Source organism: Plectropomus leopardus, chromosome 3 (genome assembly GCF_026936395.1).
Source record: "Plectropomus leopardus strain MGB_pleo_1.0 chromosome 3, ASM2693639v1, whole genome shotgun sequence".
Classification (NCBI taxonomy): Eukaryota; Metazoa; Chordata; class Actinopteri; order Perciformes; family Serranidae; genus Plectropomus; species Plectropomus leopardus.
The window spans coordinates 7,229,650-7,254,300 of NC_142178.1; the positions used below are offsets into that span (position 1 = coordinate 7,229,650).

The following is a 24,651-nucleotide window of genomic DNA, read 5'->3' on the forward strand; positions in this document are numbered from 1 at the left end:
CTTAACAGACAAGCAAGTGATAGCTGGCTTGACTGGGAGTTCTCAAAAAATGACTCATTTGACCACTTGCAGGACCACTTTTAAACCTATGTTGCCAAACCGATTTACAATTTGGAGGTGATATAACACTAACACTGTAAATATAATGTGATAAATAATCACACAAAAGAAAACTCATTAATTAAATGTTGCTTAATGTCTGTCTGCTGCTTCCTGAGTACACTGGCTAACAGCAGCCATTTCATTTTTTTATAGCTAAATTATTATAAATTGTTAAATGCTGTACTAAGGGACAGTCCTTCACAAAAAAATGAGAATGACCACCACTCACGGTAGTGTGGACAGCAATGTAGCGCTGCCAGTCAGAGCTAACAAGCCATGAGCAGCTACTGTCAGATTCTCAGTTACTCTGCCGGGAGTCTTGTGGAGCTTCAACAGGCACTCGAAGCACATTTTTGGCCCTTATAGAGAGTTACTGTGTGGATATCTGCGTTGCAGCTAAGCACAAGAGACTCTGCAGTTCATGTGTCTGTGGAGGAGTTTCAGCACATAGCTGTGGTCCTGCTATTTAACGCTGTTAACATCTTTTTTCTCACAGAGAAGCTGTTATTTTTTTCTGAGTTTACTGCAATAGACAAGAGTTCACATTTGCAAACTTCAATCTCTCAGCCTGCCAGGTTAAGAGATACTGAATGAAGTTCAGATGAGGTGCTTATACATACAGGCATGCATCACAGACATCTCTTTATCCCATCCTCAGCAGGTGTTCTTCAAAACATTGTTTTGTCGGTGGGTTCACAACCTTGGAGAGTCTCTTTCTGCCTCTGTCTCAGTTGGAAGCTAAATTTCATGACTTTGTTTCTAATAACACTGACTAAAAAGGTGAAGTCTGTATACCACAACTGCTCTAAAAACATTTGGTGATGCAGCTACTAAACACTTAAAACAAGAAGAGAAGAAAAGGACAAGGTCTTAGACAGAGCAGGCCTCAGTCAGGGCTGAAATTGGCCAGCTGGTGTACTGGGCATTTTACTGGCAAGCTGACATGACTTCTGGGCCAACACAACTGTTTGCTTGTGCCTGCTCTTTTGGTCTGTCCATAGATTTATTATTTTTTTTAAATATTGGAAATAGCCACTGTAACGCCACCAATTAGTTTGTAGACTCCCATTCTGAAGCCTCATTTTTGGCCTTTTTGCCATCATCATCATGTTATTGTGGATCCAGAATTCACCATATTTGGACAGGATGGTGGCGCTATGGAGGGGTGGATTTGACTCATAGACTGTAGCGACGCCTCACAGGCAGCCTGTCACTCAAGCAGCCCCGGCCTTAAATATGTGTAACTTAATGAAATGCAAATGGCCGAGGCAATGAAAAACAGATGTTGTAATGAATGTTAAGATTACCTGCAGTTTATGGAACTTTTGCATCTTTTTCAGCCTCAAAGGTTGCTGCTTGGGTCCAACCAGTCCGTTACATGTAGATCGGTTTATTAAATTAATGGACACTTGGCTGGTCCAATTACATCTTTAAATCCCCATCTTTAAAACAACATGTGCAAAATCAAGGGTGCCAAAACTAAAGGGAGGCACGGAGGAATTGACTCAGACTTAGACCCTTTGAGCAACATGATGCTCCAAGTAAACTCACTCAGCGGCTCCTCTAGTGTGAGCACCTAGAAAAGCAAGATACAATGGTTACAGGGATCTACGTTACCAGGTCATTTTTGTCCCAGTCTAGCCCTGGCCATAGTGTAATATAATCCAACACATTCTCATCCCAACTCATCACACGGTGCCGCTTTGTCATCTGCGTCTACTTATGACATTTTAGGTATCCTTCTGTGTCAGCTATTTACGCTCCAGGATGCCGCTTTCATGATGTCAACAAATGCACATGGTGGGATGATACAGCACGTCATTATGTTTACATAACATGAGTATATGGCAACCAACGTGCACCATCATGATGGTTGGGATTAGGAAAAGAAAGAAAAGAAAAACTCAAATTCAGACAGGAAGCGAACATCGGCCTCCCATATGAAAGTCAGTTGTTTGTGGGACCCATCAACCACCCCTCCCGCTCGCCCTATGAGTGCAGCCGCACTCCTGAAATTATACTGTCATTGTAAGCACTGCAATGTGACGCCATCCTTCCACATTTCATGCACACACAACCGGTTTTCAAGTGAAGCTGCCCATGCACGTATCATGTGGACACACCTGGTGCCGTCCGGCTGTCCACCCAAGTATAGTAACTACACCACCATTTCTGTCCGGCCATGTTCTCAGCTGACGCTGCCCCGCCGCGTTCCCAGTGGATGAGGAAGGTGGCTTTTGGCATCACATTCATATGCCAAAAGCACTGACAGAGTGGACATATGTGACGAGTTTCGGCTGTATAATCACAAGTGAATAATGTTTTAAACTGCCGATGCATGCATGACAAGTTTGTCAGTGTTAAATATCTTACGAAAGCTCTGAATATAGCACAGTTGTCAGTGGGTTCATATGTTGTGTTTACTTTTTCACTAAAGAGGAACAATTCTTGCTCATGGATGACATTGTTTATTCGTCAGTCCTTGTCAGGCTTGCTTATGCGTACGTAAATATATATATATGTAATATAAATATGTATGAGAGGCACAAACTGGGACTATGAGCAGCCTGTGTTCTGCAATAGGTGTCACAGTCTAGGGGCATCAACATATGCAATACACATCATAATCGTGGCTATTACACATTTAGGGAGGGGAAAGAGGATTTGACTGAACTAACTTTTAAATCCAAGCGCACATATATGAGCTCATTTTAAGCAGAAAAGCTGTTTTTACACACAACGTGCATTTCATTTGAAACATCCTAGATGTAGAGAACATACTAGATTGTGATTATCTGTACGGCGTGAAAACAAAACAGCGTAGAGTTCCTCTTTAATGTGGTGTACAGCGGAGTACATCACTAACAGAACAGATATGCACATTGAAAGCCACAGACACACAAGGTCAGAGTCGAAATTGATTGAACTTTGAGTTCAACTGTGAGGCATAAAATATGGAGAACATTCAGCAATGTCACTCTGTACATACACAGAAAATAGCTCTGGTCAGTATGATTATTAAGGCAATTATGTTGTTGCTAATGTGAAGAGATCCTAGAGTTAACCTGGAAAATTAAGTAATTTATAACTTTGGGAACCTGATACTTTTTGGCTCTACTTCAAGATCTGGCTCTTATTTATACTGATATGAAATTGTAGAAAGGAAAGAAGAAAATCAGTACTACAAATTCTGGATGGAATTGGATGAGGCAGGAAACAGCACTTTGAGGGTTCATGTAGACGTGAGATCTGGTTCAAACCAATTTGCCCTTTTTAAAAGAATATTCATATTTTACTGTGAAAAACAATAAAACTGAAAACTTAGAAAACTGACATTTCTGTCAGAACAGAAAATGATTTGTGTAGGAGCTTGGAGCAAAGGGTTTGTACCAGCTCTTCCAAATCTGTGGTTGGAGTTTGACCAACTTGCTGTTTCAGATATTTTCAAAATGGTTTGATTATGATTGAAATGATTTCACTGGTGAAATGATGGCTGTAGCAGTAAAGCCTCATAAGTATGGTTCTTTGTTCTGGGTATAATTACATTATGTCAGCAGGGCTCACTCTGCGTGAATGTTCCTGAGCAGGAACGGAACAAACTTTCACAAAGTAGCTGCGTGATTATAATCCTAAAATGTAATTTCACCATGTGGCCCTGTACTTAAGTGTAAATGGTGCAATAACCTGTGCTGTTTCTTGTTCGACTCGTTTTATAATGCCCCCTTCCTCACCACACACGCATGCAAACACAAGCTTCCTGCATTATTCTCCACCTTTAGCCAATTTCCTTTTTACCAGTGTGAATAGTTTAACCTCATGCACCTCCTCTATCTCCGTTCGTTCTTACCTCCCTCGCTTCTTCCACCTCTCTTGTGACAGGCTGCCACTGATTCAGGTACTGTAGATACACACACACACACACACACACACACACACACACACACACACACGTATTTATGTTGCTGCAGACAAGGACACAAACCAGCAGGAGAGAGGTGATCGCTCCAGGCAGTAGTTTGTTAGCTACACATTACCTCGCTTGCACCCTGGGAGCCTTCTTACAGTGACAATATTTACATCCGCCGCATGATATAACTCGGGAAACTTTTACAGAAAATCTAATAAATCAAAAGTTATGTGGGCGTACTTAGCAGAAAAATCTAAGGCATTGAGGTTTTGGCGCATTGGACCGATGAATAAAGATCACAGGTATGGCATGCAACCAAATGCATTCTCTAATTTATGCTACACAGTGGGCACGAGAAACATTGGTTGCAGGAATACTGTGTTATAGAAGACAGCAGGGAGCAAAGATAAATCACTAGTAAACATATAGGGTGAGACATCTACAGTAGCTATAGCATCACCACCTGCAGTTTTTGCCAACTAAGCAGTAAAAAAGTATATATTGTGCCCATTGTCTCCGATGAGATGAGCCTCTTTGTTTGTGTGCTTTTGCATAATTGAGTTATTTTACACAGTCATGTTTAAAAATGTGTGTTAGTGTAGAGACAGATTGTATTTTAATCATTAAATAGGATTAAAAGTGTTTCTCCAGCTTCTCAAAACTGCTGATTGGCTCAAATGTCAAGTGAGCACTAAACAAGCAAACTTACTGATAGTCTTGTTCCGAGGAAACAATGACGCAGGTTGTTTCTGGAGCAGGACACAATGATCTGGACCTCAGGGAGCCTAAAGGGAATGAAAGCAGTGGATTGTGGGTGAGTTGAGGTGAATATTAAGAGAAGTAATACATATAAAGCTCAGTTTTAATGATGATATTTTATTTGATATCAATTTCATTGCTTATCATGTACTGAACAATTGATGAGATAATTATAGTGGCTCATTTATTCAGTGAAAGTTGCTTACCTAGCAGTATGATGGACCTAGATGTTAAAATTGTGATCATTTACAGAGTCGTTTTTGAATATAATGATGCACAGCCCACAACTGTTCTTGAAGGATGGTCCATAACCCACGGAGGACGCGTAAAAATAGTAAAGAACAGCTTGTGCATCAGCATTGTAGTGTGTATGTGTGTACACTGCACACAACATGCATTTTCTTATTCTGACCTATGGGCAGACACTCATATCACTGACCGATTAACAAATGTAAATGTGCACACACTTGATTTAAAATGTGCATTTGAATCATGTGCAATCAACCGAAATCAGTGAATGAAAACGTTAATTGCATTAGGTTCTCTAGCAAAAGGTGTCCCGTCAAACAAATAAACTCATATCATCCCTATACCGTTTGGGTATCAATTTAAAAGTACACCTAGATGATCTAAATCCATTAGAACTATCCTGCTGTTAATTTTTTGTAATACATTAATTTTCCTTAACTTCTTTTTGGTGACTTTTGAATTCATTTTTCATGGTGGTATTGCATTAGACACCATTATATTGAGCTGCATACAACAGAATATGTCAGATACACGTAGACCCCGTGACCCTGTCATTATTGTTTACAGTTGTAAAAAATAATGACACAAGTAACCAGTACTGTAAGGGCATTAATCACCAACAATGGATAATGCCACAAACTCACTTTGAGAAATGTTGACTAACTTCCAGATCTGTGTGGTATTAATGAGTGGGTAGAAGACATTTGCACATGGCCCATTTTTATTGGTGAAACATTGTGTGCACATAGTGTAGTTAAAGATTATTCTGTCCTCTTAGTTTTAGTTGTATGTTATGAAAATGGCTATGGAAGTACATAGAAGTACATGTGATGGGCAGAGTAGTCTGCAGAGTATTCTGCCTTGAAAACATTCACCAAACACCAGATTATGTTGGAAAAATAGGATGAGTCAGGAGCTTGGTAAAGTACGAGAATCTCACTTAAGTCTAACTACAATCCAAATATGGTTACCCACTGGCAAAAACAAGGCAATCATCAAACAGCCACGTGGCAAAAACAAGGCAATTATAGACAGACGTTAGGTATTATAAGCACAGTTAGGAGGAATTATCAAGGCACTTTCCCAAACTTATCAGGAACTAATTGCACCCTGATTTGATGGAGAACAGCGTGACTTTTCAATGAACTCATGAACAACAATATAATAACCATTTAATCACATAAAAACCATGTTTTTTGCAGAGATAATACATGATCAGAGCAGTGTGATTAACCAAAATAAAAACAGAAAACCACCACACGCCAACCAAAATAAAAACAGAAAACCACCACACACCAACCAAAATAAAAACAGAAAACCACCACACACCAACCAAAATAAAAACAGAAAACCACCACACACCAACCAAAATAAAAACAGAAAACGACCACACACCAACCAAAATAAAAAGAGAAAAAGACCATGCACACCAGCCAGCAATTCCAAGCATGCAAGTACCGACAACAGATTTTTTTGATTGCATTACCTATCGCCATGAATCGAACATCAAATACCATGACATAGACTAGAGTTTTGTCTTGAAATCAGAAATCCTTGCTTAAATAATTCAAAATACACAATCAACTTGAGTTTATGATCAATGCCAGCCATTTACTTAGAGGGATACTTTGCCGATATTTAACCAGCTTTGTATTACAGCAAAAGAAAGTCTCTCTCTCTCTCTCTCGACCCCAAACATGGAGTGTAGAAGTAGGTCAAGAGACAATGAGAAAACAGTGCTGATCAAATATAAACCAAGATTGTTACTGAACTGCCTATTTCTCACTTAAAATGTCCCAAGACACAATCAAATATAAACAAAGATTCTGTTACTGAGTTGCCAATTTCTTGCCTAAATCTTTTGTGAAAGCTTACCTTTTAACTGTTTCTGGATCATTTTTACCAGCCGGTCACAACATTGTTTCCAACGTGAAATACGGCCAAGACATAATTACGTCACCCACCAGCGGGAGTGTTTATAGGTCTGGTGCGTTGCAGTGCATTCTGATAGTTAAAAGGTTTTCTACCTCTTGAACAAAAGCAAATACCACAGTCCTGTTTTAGTAGTAGCATCAGTTTCCAAAGTTTTTGCATTTTTCTGCTGTGTAGATAAAGTAGTTTAGTAGTAGTTTAGTTTCATGAAATCTTACTTATTCAGTTTGCTATGAACAATGATGATGCACTCAGCTGAGTCACCAGTTAACAAGGTCACCTCTTGCTCTGAAACGATCATGACAATATTTCGAACTTCTGCTGTTATCGATTCTAACCACTGAACACACAACAATCAGACGTTTTGATGCAGGTAACAAATACAATTCAATGTTTAAAGCTTAATCTGGATGGCTGGGGCAAAATGCCACCTCCTTTGCTAAAATGCACAAGCATTGTTTTTGATGGCATCAGCTGTAAAAAGGTCTACTGTTCTGCATTAGATGCTAAAGGTGGAAGTAATGAGCTGGCGCCTCTCTGCAATGTCAGGACTGAGAACAAAGCACTGTGCTTTTGAGAACTGTCATCCTTGTTTTTTAGGGAGATCTTTTATTTCAAGTGCAGTTGGTATTTTACTCCAAATAATGAACTTCAAAGATCTGATATGTTTAATTTTTCATGATTTCCTCTCTTCTGTGATCTCTGCGGTGATCTTATTTTATGATTTAATGAGTTACACACATTTTTCATCTTAATTATAGTCTATTCTGGTCTTTTGTCTACAGTGTAACATGCTCATCCCTGCAAAACAAGAGGGCTCTAAGTGATGTCATCAATTAGAATAGAATGAATGTGTTTGTACCGACCGTAATCCTCAACCCAGTCAATGAGATCTTCAATTAGGCCTTTTATCATGAGCCAGACACACATATGCACACACACCGACAAGTCTGAACACCCAACAAACACACTGCACATGCACACACAGGCAGAAGCACACTCACACTTGGTCCATTTAGTCATTCATTTCATGCAGTCATTCATCATGCATTTTTAAGTGCTCCTAACTAGCAGTGTGGCAAAGGACCTTAGTACACAATATCTGTTATTGGGTTGCTAAAATCTATCAATGCATCACGTTTACACTGAGAAGAATTTCACGTACGCTCACGTGCACACTACCAATTAACCATCGTATTGATTTGAGGCTTTTCTCCCAGACATGTGTCAGTGGGCATTGGACTCTTGTAAGCATTTTGGCGGACAGGATTGCACTGCAAAGCAGGTGGTGTTAAAGACTGAGTTCTAATGATGTTTAGTGCTGACGAACATATCCCATCCTCAAATCAATGCACATGTCAGTGTGAAGTACTTATGCAAAGTTGGTAAATGCACCTCTGATGTGAATCATTTGTAAACGTATAGATCTGATTTATGACAATGTCTTTGGGTTTTCATAGCGGTTCAAGCCTCTTGGTTATTGGACTTAAAAGAATTACTGATGCAAATCTGTACCTCTATCATCAATTAACCAATTGGCATATTGATTTGTTCAGCCATATTCCACAGAGACTGAAGCCAATACATTGCTCCACCTTGCATCATTTGGTTTTCCCAAGTTAGTTAGAATGGATCCTCGTAAAAGTGACAGAAATGAAGAAAAAGGGTGGAAGCAAATAAATGCGGAGAACCCAAAGTGGAAAGAAAACAAACTAGATGAGAAAATATCAGTACTAATAAAGAAAACATCAAATGTGTGTTTTATTCATCTTGTGCTCCAGTTTTTGTTTTTTGTTTTTTTTCTCACCAAGTATGTACATCAATACAGTGATGAGACTGTCGGAGCGCTGAAGCTGAACTTCATCATTCAACATTTTGAGTAAATGCAGTCGGCCCGTAGCCACTCCGTTTCCTCGCAGCTTCACACGCGACGCGCTAACCTCTTACACCTAATGGTGCATAACAGATTATGTGCGCATTGCTACACGTGGATCTTAAACACTCTGGTTACACCTTATGCTAGACATGAGCAAACATATTTGAACACAGATGGTATTGCTTCCCCATCCCCCCATAACCTCGCACAACCATTCATTTCTATCACACTTGACTGAATCAAAGAGACATGCTGTAGTGACGGTGACTTTGAAAAGAAGTACTGAGAGAAAAAAAATCCCCAAAAAACTCTGGGTGCAATATATCAATTCACATGACAGCCTATTTTATTAAATGCCTGCAATACTGTTAAATGTGTTTATTGTCAATGTCGGTACTAAAGCCAGCGTATCTGTTATTAGAGCTGAACAATATTGAATTCACATTGACATTGAAATATGGAAGAGTTCAGCACCAGCATAACAAATGCTTCAAGTGGACATTTTAAATTTGTTTTATAAAGTGTACAATCTGGTTATAAAAGTTAGGTTGAGATGTCTTCAGCAGATAGATATGGACAAAAAAAAAAAGATCTGCGATGGAAAATTCATGCAAAGTTATAAATATGCATAGAGATTAGGGCTGCTTTTAGTGTTTATTTTCATTATCCCTCAATCTGCCAATCATCTTCTTCATTAATCAATTAAAGCTGCCGTCTGTAACTTCTATGAAAAGAACTTTTTGTCATATTTGCTCAAACTGTCACTGTATTCTTAAAGAAGTACATTAGATGGATAGCTATGCCCCCCCTCCTCCTACTATTGTCTCTGATGGAATTCATTAAAATCTGCCAAAAAAAAAAAACAAACTACCAATTACAGCCTATGAGTCTTTATGTAGCTTTCAATCATTTTTGGCATTTTTTGCTTTTAATCCAAAGGACAGAATGTATGATGATGAAAATATTTGCCAGTTAATCTTTATCTAACTAATTGACCAGGGTCCTCACACAATTTCATAGACAAAATTTCCATATCTTTTCAAGGACCTATTATGAAAAAAAAAATACTCGCGCAGTAACTTTTGAAACATATCAGTTTCAAACTCTATTCAAACACATTTTCAGCTAGTTTGCCGACATGTTCGGAGAGACAGAACAGAAAAGGGAGAAAATAAAGAAACGTACGTGATGGCAAGCAAGACGTGACACATCAAGCATATTAGAGCTACATTATCTCAACAGATTTAAAAAAAATGGCTTAATGTTTTATTACATATCCATGACACATTCACAATTTCATTGCAAACAACAAAGTTCCATAGCTTTTCCAAAATGTTCCATGACTTTTTCAGGTCTGGACAAGAAAATTGTGAAATTCCATGAATTTTCCAGGTTTTCAATGACCATGGGAACCCTGATTGACTTAATGCAGCTCTAATATAGATTTATATTTAGAAAAAATATATGGTGAATATATAAGTAGAGGACGTACAGCTAATTCACCAGACAAACTGCCTGTCTGTCCTCTTCGGTGTACTGAATCTTTAAATGACTAGCTCAGACAGAGTCAAGCTGCGCGGAGACTGATGCGAGCTGAGTTGCTTCCTTGATATTCTGACGTCCCTACAGCTGTGTGTCCTGTCTTTCTGGGTCATTTCTGTTTCACTCGCCATCCCAGTGGACCTTACAGAGACAAGGCCCCGCACGATAGACAGCGGCGAGGCCCATGACTTCTTCTGCTTCACCACACACACATACACACACACTTAGAGACCAGCTGACACACAGGGATGTTATTCATAAGTTTCTGGGACAATGTCAGCCTCGGTAGAGTTATGAACATGGTGCCTGTGCGACTCCCATTCCCACAATGGCATCTCCTCTCTCCTCTCTCCTCTCGGCGTCACCTACTCTCCTCAGGTCCCTTTTTTCTCTCACCTCCTTCTGCGCCCTGTCTTCTCTTACAATAGAGCGAACGTTTCAAAGAGAAAATACTCAGCTACCATATGCATTTTTGAGATACCAAATAAAATGGATTACACTCCACTCAGAGGCTTTTCGGCATTTCACAGCTATATAAGGAGTGCTTAGAAAAATTTTTTGAACTCGGCTTCAAAATAAATGTAGGCCTGTTTAGTGATGCTCCTCTTGCTGGTGGCATTGTGCCCCCTGTTGCCTCCTCCTCTTCCTGCTTCCTCCGCCCCTCTTCCTCCTGGGCATTCTTGGCCTGGAGGAGCAGGAGGTGACAGATGTACACTCTACCTGCTGCGCTCCCCTCTGACCTCTTCTCCTTCTGCACTCCTCCGTATGCGAGTCCTTACCCCGCCTCCCCTCTTTCAGCTTCTTGCAAACCAAATCTCCCTCTTGCCGCACCTCCTGCCACTCTCTTCCTGTCTACCTCTCTCTTTCTCTCTGCCAAGCCACGCTCTTCTCTCCTCCCTTCTTATCCTCATCTATCCTTCTGCTGTCCTCAGTCTCCCTCCTCCTACCGTCGCCCTCCAACACGTAATATGAGACATATTGACTCTGCACTTTGGTGCAATACACGTCTTACCACACAAACACCCACACACACACGCAGGGAAACCAATAGGTTGACAGATGCACTCCTTGTAGTCGCCAACTATCCTTCTGTCTTCTTCCGACTTCGCCTTGTTGATTCTCTTTCCGAGCTCTGATACCTGATTAAAGTCTTAATGGCGTACATAGGTGTTTATGCGCCGCGTGCACACAGATGCAAACATACAAACACACCTCACTCTGCGGGGGTACAAGACGACAGATGTACTTTCTCCCCCTCCTCTGCTTTCTCTCTCACACACACATAGCTCCCCCCTCGACACTTACACACACATTCCCCCTGTTAAGGGGCTCAGCAGGTACAGTGGCATCTGTACACCCAACCTGACTCATGGATATTTCATGTTGTGGAGCGGCAGCCGGACCACACCGCACAGTTGTGGGTAGGCAGACCAAAGCCTCACAGTTGGAGTCACACCCATGCTGTGCTGATCCACAGTGTGCTGTATATACATTGGGCTTGCCTTTGCTGTAGCTCGTAGAACTGAGTCATCTGCCCTGCAGTACACCACTGCACTACACACACCACTACGCCGTGACTATAGCCTTAGGGTGGAACGTTGGTGTGAAGAGGAAGGAGTCAGGCTTAGAGATGGTTATGCGGCGGTAAGACAGAAATAAAAGCCGAGGGTGGTGGTGTGATGAGCATTCCACCTACCAAGGTGCTTAAAAAACTTTTGCACGCATTTTAATTCTAGCCCTGCAGAGCCTGAACCATTAAATAACGGACAGAAAATTCCAATTTTTTTTTAAATATAAGTGTTTATGGGCCCTTTTAACAAAATGCAAAAATAAAAAAAAATTAAATAAATTATTTTGCATATATGGAAATCATTTAGTCAAATATTTGATGGCATTTATGGCAATTAATCTACCAGATTTTTTTTTTTTTTAGAGGCAAATGCATACATTTTATTATTGCAATTGGAAAAGTTTAACTGTTTTTTCTTTCACAAACAGGAACCTTTTTACAACCATTTTAATGCACTGGGGTGGCAAAAACTATTTCCTGTCTTTTTTTCAGGAAAAGATGGATTCTATATATTCCACAGAAGAAATTATCAGGAAAAGCCACCCATCCTCTAGATTCCCAAGGGCTCTAGTTTTTGGTTGTAAAGGTTAATGAGGCTGTAATGATCCTAGAGGTCACAAAAGGTCATTTTATATCATGAGGTCAAGCTTTTAAAATGCCTACTATGGGGGTGACCATCATCACACGTGGATAAAATTACGCTCATTGAATCTGCAAGTTTCAACCTTCCCGTCATACCCAATATATGCAGTTCCATGAGTGTTTAGGGACCTAAATGTGCAGAAATATTCAAATACACTTTTGCCCAAATCTGCATAGGATTGGCATAAGGTGGGCATGTCTATAAAGGGGACACTTGTGTGTACATATACAACCTATTTTCATTCAGGTACCTTGTCAAGGGACCGCTGTGAAATGGTCATGCCAGTTTTTCCCTTGCCAAAATTTAGCCTACATCTGGAGCAATTTTTCCTTCCTTTCACTACAAGCCCTTATGGCATGTCTGGTACCAAAAGATGCTTTAGATTGCCTAGTTTACATTCACAGCTTAAAAACAGTAGTCCCGCCAGTTTCTGAGAATTAAACACCTGCAGTACCATATTTAATACATACAATTTAAATTCCATTTCACTACATAATATCCTACAAAACATTGAGTAGTTATGAGTTGCTTCAATCCAGAAAACATTCATAGTGAAGTATAATTAACAAAATAAATGTTATTCTTGTCATGTATGTATTCTTCTGGCAGGGTCCTATTTATTCCTATCAAAGCTACTAAGGAGTGCATGAAGTAAAAATTGTAGTATTTCCGTGGTATAAAAGTGCATAATGGGGGCCATAGGGCATGCGCACTAGAGACTTACAGCGCCCAAGCTTGGCCAAGTGAGCCCAAGCAGCTAACTTCTGTCGGCTGAATGGCTAACTTCCAGCTGAATGCTCCGCTAGCTTGAATAGGGATACTATGTCTTAATCTTGCAGCTCTGCTAGATTTTCTAAATGTTATCAGACTGAATCAATCAAATCCTGATAGTTAAAGAGACATTTCATGGGGGTTGTTTGGATGCTCAAAAAATGTATCCCCTGATTTGCAGACATCTCCTTTACAATGTAAGTTGTAAGGAAAAAGACTTCTGGGCCTCATGGCATCACATGACGGATCTGGGCTGTGTAATTTCAATTTTGGCCATCAAGTAAAATTTGCTTCAAAGCTTGGCACACTACTTGGGGGCTTGGATTATATACAACAGGTTTTTTCAGGACAGTATTTTTTATGCGGCTGACATAGAGGTCACAGAAAGTTGTGTATCAAACATGATACATATGGCGTTATAAGGCTAGCAGGAAATCAAGGGAGAAGAAAAAAAAAGAAAAAATCCAACTAATTTATGATGTGTCTTCGAGAAACTGATCTTGCAGGGCTGCATTTATTTATTGCCAATAAATGACGTACATAAAAACATGAAGCGCCCTCTGACAGGCACTCATGGAGATGAAAGACGGGTAAAAATGGGTGGGGAAAAAAGAAGGTGAGTAAGGAGATCTGCATAGACGGGTCCAAAAGATTTTAAAAAGGAAAAAAAAAAGATATTAAAACCCACTTATCTCATCACCTTCCCCTCTTTCCTGACAAGACCCCAGGAAAAGAGAGAGGGGAAGAGATTGACATGTCTTCTGTCTGCCTCTTCACATTAAATGGGAGCAGACATGGACAGTCAAATCCAGATAGCCCCGGGGAGGGAGATTGGTGCAGTGTTCGGGAGACTTTTTATTAAATATAGCCACACTGCCATATAGCTATCTGACTGCACTTAAAATAGACCCTCCACTCGCTGCTGCAGTGCTCTCACTGGAAATGGCATATTATGAGAGCGTGTAGAACACAAAGCGCTGGCGATATTTAAACACTGGTGTTCTACTATGGGCTCGGAGATACTGCGTGCAGGCAATTTGGAGCAATACAGAAAATATTACGGTGATTTGATGAAGACAGATGATGCATGTGAAGTGGGGATTGAGGCCAGGAAATGTGGGGAGCTGCTGTGCCATGAGAGTTAATCATGAATGTTATAGCTGGCCCTCCTTTGTAAAGATTTTGTGTGTCAGTGTTCCTTCAGAGCTGCTGTTATCGCCTTCACTCAGCACTGAAAGGTTATGGATAGCTATGAGTCAGATCATTAGTGGTCAGGGGTATCAATATTGTCATTCAGTATTGATCAGATAGTGATGCCTGAGGTTGTAGGCTTCCCTTAGGGGCTGCGTGTCTATATAATTCAAATGAAGGTTTGTAGCACCCAATAATGTAATAATTTACCAATACTGTGATAACACCTGGAAATTGATTAAAATGTACACTTAACTTGATCAAAAATGGAACACAACCCAATAATTTACAATGTCCCGACTGATATGGTAATTACACGACAAAACAACTGTATCATAATTTAAAGTGATAGCACATATCGAACCCTTACCCAAAACACACATTAAAGCTGTGTTGGTGTAACCACAGGTCACCTGTATTTGATCTAGTTACATAGAAAGGCATCTACTCCACCAGCAGAGAGAGCAGGGATGAAAGTATCAGGGGGATGGCTGCAATCCAATCACTCCCCCCCCCCCCTTTACATGCCAGAAACATTAAGAGCTTATTTATTTTGTCTTCATTTATCCAGCTGTTGCTTTTGTCCCATGCCTGTGTTTCTTCTGTACCAGCAAAGAGGCAAAAGTTAAATAGGGTAAATCTTACATTTTAGAGTTTTATTACATTTTCAGTGAATTATTTTATTATAGGCTACTGAAAGTTTTTCTTTTTACAATAAAGTTTGTACTGGAATGCAACACACATAATATATAACACACACTCAGTGCTGCAGTTTTTAGATATTTGCCCTTTACTGGAGTATTTCAATTGTGACGTCACCTTCTGGTGTGGTTACAGGTGCAACAGAACACACTTTTGATGACATAAAACAACACCTATCAGTGATGCTCAGTGTGATGAGAGGAAAAATATGTGTGTTTTAATTTGAGGGTGAACTGTTCCTTTAAGTAAAAGACCTAAATATTTCCTCCGTGTGGTTATGTGTATGCTTGTTTAGTCCAGCACTTCCAAAATCTGCTTTTGAGTATAAATTTAATACATTTGAAATATGCCAAATGTCCTTAGTGTGAACCTACTGTAATGTCAGGAGAAGATTTTTTTCAGGAACATGTTTTGATAGAAGTGTCAGGACACTGAAAGTGTAACAACCAAAGCCATCAAAGAACTGACTTCTTTGGGGGAAACAAGTAAAAGAAATAACGCTAAACTATCCAAAGGTGCTATTCTGTTCTATTTTAATATTAAAGGCAATGCCCTATGGGCCACCCGGCTTACTGAGGGAGATAAGACATACAGTACATAACATGAAAAATAGCATCTGCAGCACTTTTTTTTATATTCCCATAAAGCTCCATGCTATACCTTTTTACTTGTTATCCCAGATCTTGACAAACACTATGGAGTTTGCAAGTTCATAAGTATCCATATGTGGAGACAGCTCACACAGGGAGCATGTGACAACTACTTTAGCTTCTGGAAAAATAAACCAAGGGCATAAGATAAGTCAAGCCACTTATCAACTGATTGTGAAAGCACAAGAGCACTCACACTTATGTCAAAGAAGTGCTACTTCAACCAGAAATAAGCTAATATTTATCCCGAAAGTGGTGCGCTGTATATACAAAAGAATAGCCTCTCTATATTCCATGCATAAATATGCCATGCCCATAAATTTGGCCTGTATGGACTGCATTGACAAGAACACCACTACATTGTGTGTGGGCTGGAAAATAAGTGTCTCATTTCCAAGCTAACTGACAATGACACTCAGAGTTCATACACAGAAGGCAGTGATATAGCTCTTCATTACATGTATATATAGTACAGTACGGGATGCACAGCAAATCCATTTAATGAGGCACTTTGATACAGATGGCCGTAGTCAAGTGGCTGTATGGGTGGACCATACATCAGCTGGGAGATAGAGCTCCTTTCTCCATCCTAAAGAAAAGCTGACAATAGCAAGCTTGATAGAAGTCACAGCATTACTCGAGGGATGGATGACAATAGCATCACTCTCTGTGTGTGTGTGTGTGTGTGTGTGTGTGTGTGTGTGTGTGTGTGTGTGTGTGTGTTTGTGTGTGTAGGTGGGAGATGTGTGTGCGTGTGTGGGAGGGGTGTCATTTGTCATAGCTGTGGGTTAATGGCACAGTCATAGTGGCAGCAAAAAATCCCACCCATGCATCACCTATGACCTTCGTTGGAACAGGAGGATGACACATCAAACATGCACAGAAATAAACACCCAGACACACTGAAATGTTGAACATCAACTCCTATTTTTTTCACCTTTAAAATAGCACACAAACTAAAATTACTGCAGCGTGGTTGTTTATGCCTTACTAAACCGGTCAAGTTGCTGTTACAGTTTGCATCCATGTCTGTCCACACTCATGTAGCCATGAAAGTTGACAATGTTTCAAATATGGATGTTGCTGTAAATAAGCTACAATTTCCAAATTGTGGATGCTTTAAATGAATCTTCAACTCAGCAACACAGAAGATCCATACAATCAGCACAATTTCCAGTTCAACACCCACGATTAGTATCACTAAGTCAGTATCTGACCAAATGTCTCCATTCTGTTCCTGAGATATGATGGTGAATAGCCAGAAAAGTGATTTTGCATAATATTATGACGTCACAGCTAAGGTGGCCTTTGACTATTTGGATATAAAACATCATCACTCCATTCATTTTATCCTATGAGACATTTGTGTGAGATTTTGTCATAATAAGTGTATGAATTCTTGAGTAATGGTCATGGTGACCTTGACCTTTGATCACTAAAAATAATCAGTACATCCTAAAATCCTAGCAGATGTTTGTGCCAAATTTAAGGTAAGTCCCTTAAGGCCTTCTTGTCCCTTCACGTTAATGACAATGAGAATGGACAAAAGCTCACAATAATCTTGACCTCTGACTAAACTCTAATGAGTTCATTGTTTAGTCCAAGTGGAAGTTTGTGCCAAGTTTGAGGAAATTACCTACAAGTGTTTCTGAGATACTTAGTTCACAACAATGACACTGACCAGATCACAGTAATCTCGACCTCTGACCACCACAATCTTATAAGTTTATCGTTAAGTCCAAGTAGACGTTTGTGCAAAATTTGAAGAAATTCCATCTTATTGAAATGTCCCCTTTATGAAAATGACACTGGCTGGGTTACAATAACCTTGACCTTTGACCACCAAATCTAATCACTTCATTGTTGGTTTCGAGAGGACATTTCTGCCAAATTTGAGGAAATTCCTTCAAGGCATATATTGCATTCAAGAGAATTAGATGGATGCAAGGTCACAATGACCACAAAAACCAAGCATTTCATCATTAGGTTTGTGCCAAATATGAAGAAATTCCCTCAAAACGTTTTCGAGACATCATGTTCACGAGAATAGGACAGATGGACAGACAACCTGAAAACATAAAGCCTCTGCCCATGGCTATCTTCCATGTGTAAAGGCATTAAAAAACATTTCTGTTTGTTTTTTTTTCTTCTATCAATTCAATAACGCTGGACTACTGATTGTAAATCAGCTCGTTAAATATGATGGCATCCATCCTCATTTTCTGAGCATATTCGGAGCTATTAGTGGCATTATGAAACAAGGCTCAGCTGCATTACAAAAAAATAAAAAAGCTCAAATACACATTTTATGAAAAAGTTGGCTTTCCATGTGTTGTTAGTGGAGTGGCTCCAGAATGCATCTCAACATTGGCATCCCAAATTGTCACCATGGCTCTGTTGATACCAATGTTGAGAGACGCTAGGTTTTGCAAATATTGGTTGAACTGTTCAATGTCAAAGGAGAAACATATGTAAATTGTTGTTATAGTGGTGCAATTTGTGCTTCAGCACTAAAAGTTAGGCATTAAAATACCTGACTTCCCGCATTCGCACTAGGCATGACTCTGAAATTGTCTATGATTTGAATAAATATTTTAGCTGAGGGACACACATGGTGTACAGCTGTTACCCACACAAAGACATATGCATGGACACACACACGCAGTCAGTTTGGCTCTGATGAATAAAAAAACCCTCATCAAATGGAGGGAGACATGTCTCATTGGTTAAATGAGCTTTTGCAAGTGGTGCATGCCAAGGTCTACACACATAAACACGCACGCAACGACGTGATAATATACTCATGATCTCACACACACAAATGCACACTCACTAATAGACACACACGTCGACACTGCAGAGCAATCAGTGACAGTTCAGTCGTAGCTCAGTCATGCACCCATAGTTCCTCAGCCAGCCACTGTGGAGATGGCTTTCAATTACTCTAACTCTTTTCTCTCTCTCTCTCTCCTCCTTTTTTCACAAACACCCATCTGCTCCGTCCTTTCCTCTTTACTTCCTGAACTCTTGTCTCTTCCCCTCCTACCAAATCCGCCTTCATCGCCTCATCTCGGTTTCCCCATCTTTCAACTCTTTCCTCTCTAAATCCCTCGTTCCCTCTCTGTCACCTCAACCTGTCTCTGCCCTTCCCCGCTCTGCCAATCCTCTATTCCCTGTCCCTGTCATTGCAGCGCTGTGAATTTGCATTTAAACACTGCGCCTATTCACTGGGTTACAATAACACTGCCGCTCCCCTGATCTAGTCTGAGCACAACAGCAAACAACCAAAAAAAAAAAAAAAAAGACACCAAAGAGACGGCACGCACGGAGGCTGCACACACACGCATGCAGACACAAAGGCAGTGAACACACACAGTTTGGCTTTGATAAAATGTGTAAACAGTGATGTAAAATGAAACGAGGGAAGTGTGTAATGATGACAGACCGGAAGCATTCAGGACACACACGCAAAGACGCATACACATTAAAACACGTAGCGTTTTGCTCATAGTAGTTGGTAAACAGTGATGTGCGTCTGAAAGGGATAGAGTGTCAGCGAGGTGTCAGCACGGCATGGCTGACGCGTCAGTCAAAGGAAACAACGGCCCTGAGCGGTTTCAGTGTGTGTGTTGGGTGTGTGTGAGAGTGCACGGGCGTGTGTGTGTGTATGTCCCTGAGCTGTCCCCTTAGGATGGGATGCCAGTCAACATCCAAGCAAAGGAGGGGAGCAAATGAAATATTGATCTCTGATAAGACATGAAGTACCATGTCGGAGGCTCTTCTCCGTCTGTGGGTGTGTGTTTATCATCTTCTTCAACACACAGATTTGGATAACTAATGTTTGTCATAAATGTTGTCGACGATAAACAAATGTGACAGGATGCCGAAGGTCTTGGTCATTGTAACACCTGCAGGGAGACTCGGGCAAAGGGCCTCATTAGACTATTGTTTGACAGGAAAGCAGATGTACATTTGCAAGTTAATATGAGTGGCTTGTTAAGGCACCCCAAACAAGACCAGTTAGCCTTTTATTTGGCATTAAATTTATACGAGCCTAAGTTATTTTGAATCTCTGAAAGTATTAAAAAATCCAATAAAAGTGTATCTGCTAAGATTTGATTTCCACGCATAAACACATAAACATAGCATTTAATTATTTCTTAATTATTAAATAGATGTACTGAGGAGGACATCTTGCAGTTGAATAATATTTGTCACAGCTCTCCGCTGGTGACACTGTTTCTATTGCTTAAAATAAATCGTTGACACTTCTGCACTGCAATTTAGTGTTACTTATCAGCCGACATATAGGCTATATATTATATATTGATTGGTTGGTGAAACACTGACAACACTAAGAGCCTACAGCCATGCTTTATGGCTCTTTGAACAGCCAGGTCGCCAGAACAAGTGTTGCAATTATATGTTTCTGCAAACCACAAACCTGTGACATTTGCTCATTTCAAAAGCATCACATTACACATCAACATTTGTGAAGCGACATAGTACATGAGCTGATTTTGTAATCAGAAAGTGGAAAGGATGGTGGATGGCGTGACACCTCGGCAAGATGCTTGGCTAGTTGCAGACCTACTGTTTGAAACCAATGAACAATAAAACCAGTTGTTTTTTGCTGCTCTGTTTTCCTATGGCTTCGTATCCCCCAAAGACTGGTGTTTTTTGAGCGACCTGTGGTTCTTTTTTCAGGGTGGATGATGCCACAAAAAACAGTTTTGTTTTTTTTTTTCTTTTTTTACATTGCCTTAATTGCTGCTGGATTTTTTTTTTCCAGAGAAACGCTGCTTTTCCAGCTTGGATTTTGCCCCATAAATGGGTATTTTAAGACAACCTGAAAAGCATTAACCACAGCGTTGTTAAAACATTAAGTTAAATGCACCTGTACATCAGTGTTTTCCAAACCTCTCCTCCAGTTCCACTTGTCCTGCATATTTTAGTTCTCTCTCTGCTCCAACACAGCTGATACAAATGATCAGCTAATTATAAAATCCTGAAGCTGCTTGATAACAAGCTGATCATTTAATTCAGCTGTATTGCAGCAGGAACAGATCTACATGCAAAACAAGTGATTCCTGAGTAGAGATTTGTGCAACGCTGTTGTACATGATAACTTGCAAATGTAGTGAATCAGTGGTTTGCAGAAATGTACAAATCTAACATATTTTTCTGGGGATTGGGTTGCTGTGAGATGCAGTATTTTCACTGTTTAAATTGTAACATCAGCATGCTAACATGCCCACAGTGACAATGCTAACATGCTAATGTTAAGCAGTTACACTGTTTACCAGGTTCATCAATTTAGTTTAGCATGGTAGCATGCTAAAATTTGATAATTAGCACTGAACAATAGTAAAGCAGAGCCCGAACACTATTTGTTTTGCAGGTTTTTGGTTTGAAACCATATTACTGATCAAGTTCTAACCTGATGATGGTAGATGAAGTCAGAAAATGACTTTGCAAATCATCCTGAGGGTGAAGGACTGTACCAGATTTTTAACAAGGAGCAAATGGGCAGCCAATGCATCAATGGTCCAAGCAGAGAGCATGTTAAAGCTTCGGGATACAATCAGAAATCCATGCACTGGAAGACGAGGCCTCAAGAACAACAACTTCCAGCAGTGAGGAAAATCTGAGAAGGTATAGCTGCAGCCGAGAGAGCTACATTACCCGCCCAACAGCTACATTAGTGGCCCCAATCAGTACAATATCATCCCCCTTTACTCCTTTGTCTGGTAGCTGAAACACGAAAGAAAATAAGCTACAGTAGATTTAAATTAGGAATAAAGTGTCGGGTAAAGAGAGACAGTTAAGGTTAGGATTAGGGTAAGGGTAAAGGTTACATCTTTCAACTTATAAGGTGAATCAACTTATAAATTAAAGTTGATTATTGCTATGTTTGGCCTCATTTACTCACAGCAAGTTTAATTGATCAGATTTACATCCACAGTTTAACTGTCAAACTAGTGGGTTTGTCTTGTAGTAGTGGTGCACGTGGTTTGTAGGGGGCATGTCATGTACACTACAAACAGAATACGGCTGCAGCTATGTATGTCTCAAAAAATCAAACACAAAGAAGAGGATTGTTCTTGATTCAGAATGAAGTACAGAATTTCAAAGGAGAGAAACAAAGATCAAAAGCTGTGGCGCTTGCATCCCAAGGGACCTGGGCTTAAGTCATGAATAACAGTCACATCAACTTACTGCAAACAGCACAATGGACGGAGATCGGAGGCTGCAGTTCCCACAAGACTTCGAACCAACCTTAAGGCAAGACATTGTCTTTTGGTCCGAAGAGGCTAAAAAGATCATCACAATCGAACTGACAGTCTCATGGGAAGAGGCCTGTGACCAAGCCTTCAAATGAAAGAAATCAAAATATCAAGACCTACAGCAAGAATGTGTCGAGAAAGCATGGCAGGAATGGTTATTTCCAGTCAAGTTTGGCTTTGAGAATTTCCTGCAACGTCACTGTGGACAATGCTCACACCATCGGAGAAACAGCAGAGTGGATGCTGGGTTAGGCGAGGCAGCAGAAATAGCCTCTTGCAGGTTATGGAAAAGGAAGAAAGAGAAAGCTGGAAGCCAGGATGAGATGGGCAGTGATTTGGCCGGCTAACAAGAAGATATTACAGATCAGGGCCAAAACATCCGATGCACGTCACCATCTAATGACGTCGCCTCCTGACGAGGGCTGCAGTCACCGGACAGTTAATCTGGTCAGACTAAGCAGAGGAACATTTTAGATGTACTTTCTTGCATATAGCACTCCATCGTACAGTTGTCAAGATATTTCACTCAAAACCAAAAACCTCATGGTGTCATGGTGAAAAGAGAAACAACATTGTTCTAACATGTAATACCACTAGACACACCTGTATTTTGTGTATGTATTAGTGGACTTTTGTGTGTGTATTAATGGATGTATTTGAGGTGTTTGTATTTTCAGTTTTTGTTCTATTTTATTTTTCAAGAAGCCTTCTGTAGACAGGTGTTGCAAATTAATATTTCCCTACAAACACGAAACACAGTGCATCTTGCTCTAGCGCATAAATGTATGTTAACGTTCTAATGCCAATATAATGCTGCTATAACAAATTAAATAAACAAAGTAAATAAGTAATTGTGATATCAGCAGGAAAGTCAAAGGATCTCCACAGTCAGAAAGCTTCTTCCTCTGTGGATGATGATTATCTACACAAGATGTCGAGACATATTGAAATACTGACTTAATGATGGCACTAGATGAAATGTTAAGGGTTTTCCACACTTACTACATGTCATCCTGAGGGGGGCATGAATGTGTGAACCAAAGTTCAGGGCAATCCGTCCAATAGTTGGACTTTACTCAAACAGAAGATATCATCAAGAACCGCAAATGTTAGTCCAAAATTTTGTCACAATCCACCAAGTAGATACTGAAATATTTAACTGGATAAGTGGAAACTAACCTTCTGCTCACCCTAGAGGAAAATTCAGGCAATCGCCAAAGACTTATGTATCAGTTCAGCTCAAACAGTTTAAGACCTTGATTCTAGCCTTTTCACCAGGATCGAATAAGGATTTTTTTCTGTGTGCTTTAACACACGCTCATAAAAAAAATATTACCACATAAACCACAAGGACGCTACCAGAGAAAATCTATACTTTTGGCTAAAAACTACTGCAAAGCAATCGAAACCTTGACCCTTACTGCTCTAAGCCCTTCCAAGTTCTGCCAACGACCTCTTATTGATCTATTTAATATCAGTATAAATATACATGACAAATAAATTAAATGTGGTCTTAGTCTTGAAGGGTAAATAAGGTAAAACAGAAAAACAATCCATACTGCTGCATTGGCTCTAGCAGTCACAGGAAGGAAGTTTAAGGTGAGCGTGCACAACACATACACATCCATATGACTACACATACAATATGCACATATGCAAGTGTTTATACATTCAGATGCACGAGTTTAAGGAATAAAGTAGCAGTTTAAAAATAGATTGCAGAAGCAGCACGGAGTGCTATAGACCGCTCTGCACTCTGTCTTCTCATCATCACTTCCAGAGGTTAAAGATAGTGTGCGTCACTTTGTGTGTGTATGTGTGGATATGCATGTGTGTGTACACTCAGCGAGCTCATCATCACTTTCAGAGGTTGAGGAGGAATTTAGTGAGTGTTTGTGTATGTTTGTGAGTGGCTGTTTGTGTGTGTGTGTCTGTGTGACGCAGCTCTGCTCTGTATTCATGTCTCGTGCTGATTGTGCTCTGAATGAATCTTGCTCCAGCCTGCTGGGTAGCGAGTGAGAGAGAGAGAGGAGGAAGAGAGGGGACAGAAGGAGAGTTAAAGGGATGGATGAAAGCAAAGAGGGAAGGGAGGATTAGAGGAGGTGTAGGAGGATCGGAAAAGTGCGTGTGCTGGGGATTTTCTCCCCCCGTGATCAGGTGCAATGCGGAGAAGGTGTTAAGATCTGCTGAATTTGCTTACCCATAAGCTTTAGCAGGTCGCTGCGGATAGGTCACTGCTAGGAGCAGGAAGTGTAGTTCTTCAGAATGATGTCTGATGAAGAAAAAAAAAAACACTTGCATTAGTTCTCTTAAACCCTTTCATCAGATAAAAGTCTATAGGGTGTCTGAGACGATAGCAATTAACAGCTTATGAAGCTGCTAATTCTTTGGACAGCATTTAACACATCTCTTACACATATTAAATCACTGGCAGTTATTGTAAAATGTTCCCCTGCCAGCATTTATCCTG

At 40.2% G+C, this 24,651-nt stretch overlaps 1 long non-coding RNA gene across 1 annotated transcript in view; it reads right to left on the bottom strand.

Annotated features, from left to right (window-relative positions):
* Positions 1-24,443, bottom strand: part of LOC148189874 (uncharacterized) — a 61,448-nt gene extending 37,005 nt beyond the window's left edge. The window contains exons 1-3 of the long non-coding RNA XR_015776127.1: positions 24,382-24,443; positions 4,719-4,794; positions 3,950-4,000 (exon numbers count right to left, since the gene is read on the bottom strand). This is a non-coding gene — a long non-coding RNA (uncharacterized LOC148189874). The remainder of the gene's footprint in view (positions 1-3,949; positions 4,001-4,718; positions 4,795-24,381) is intronic.
* Positions 24,444-24,651: the final 208 nt, after the last annotated feature.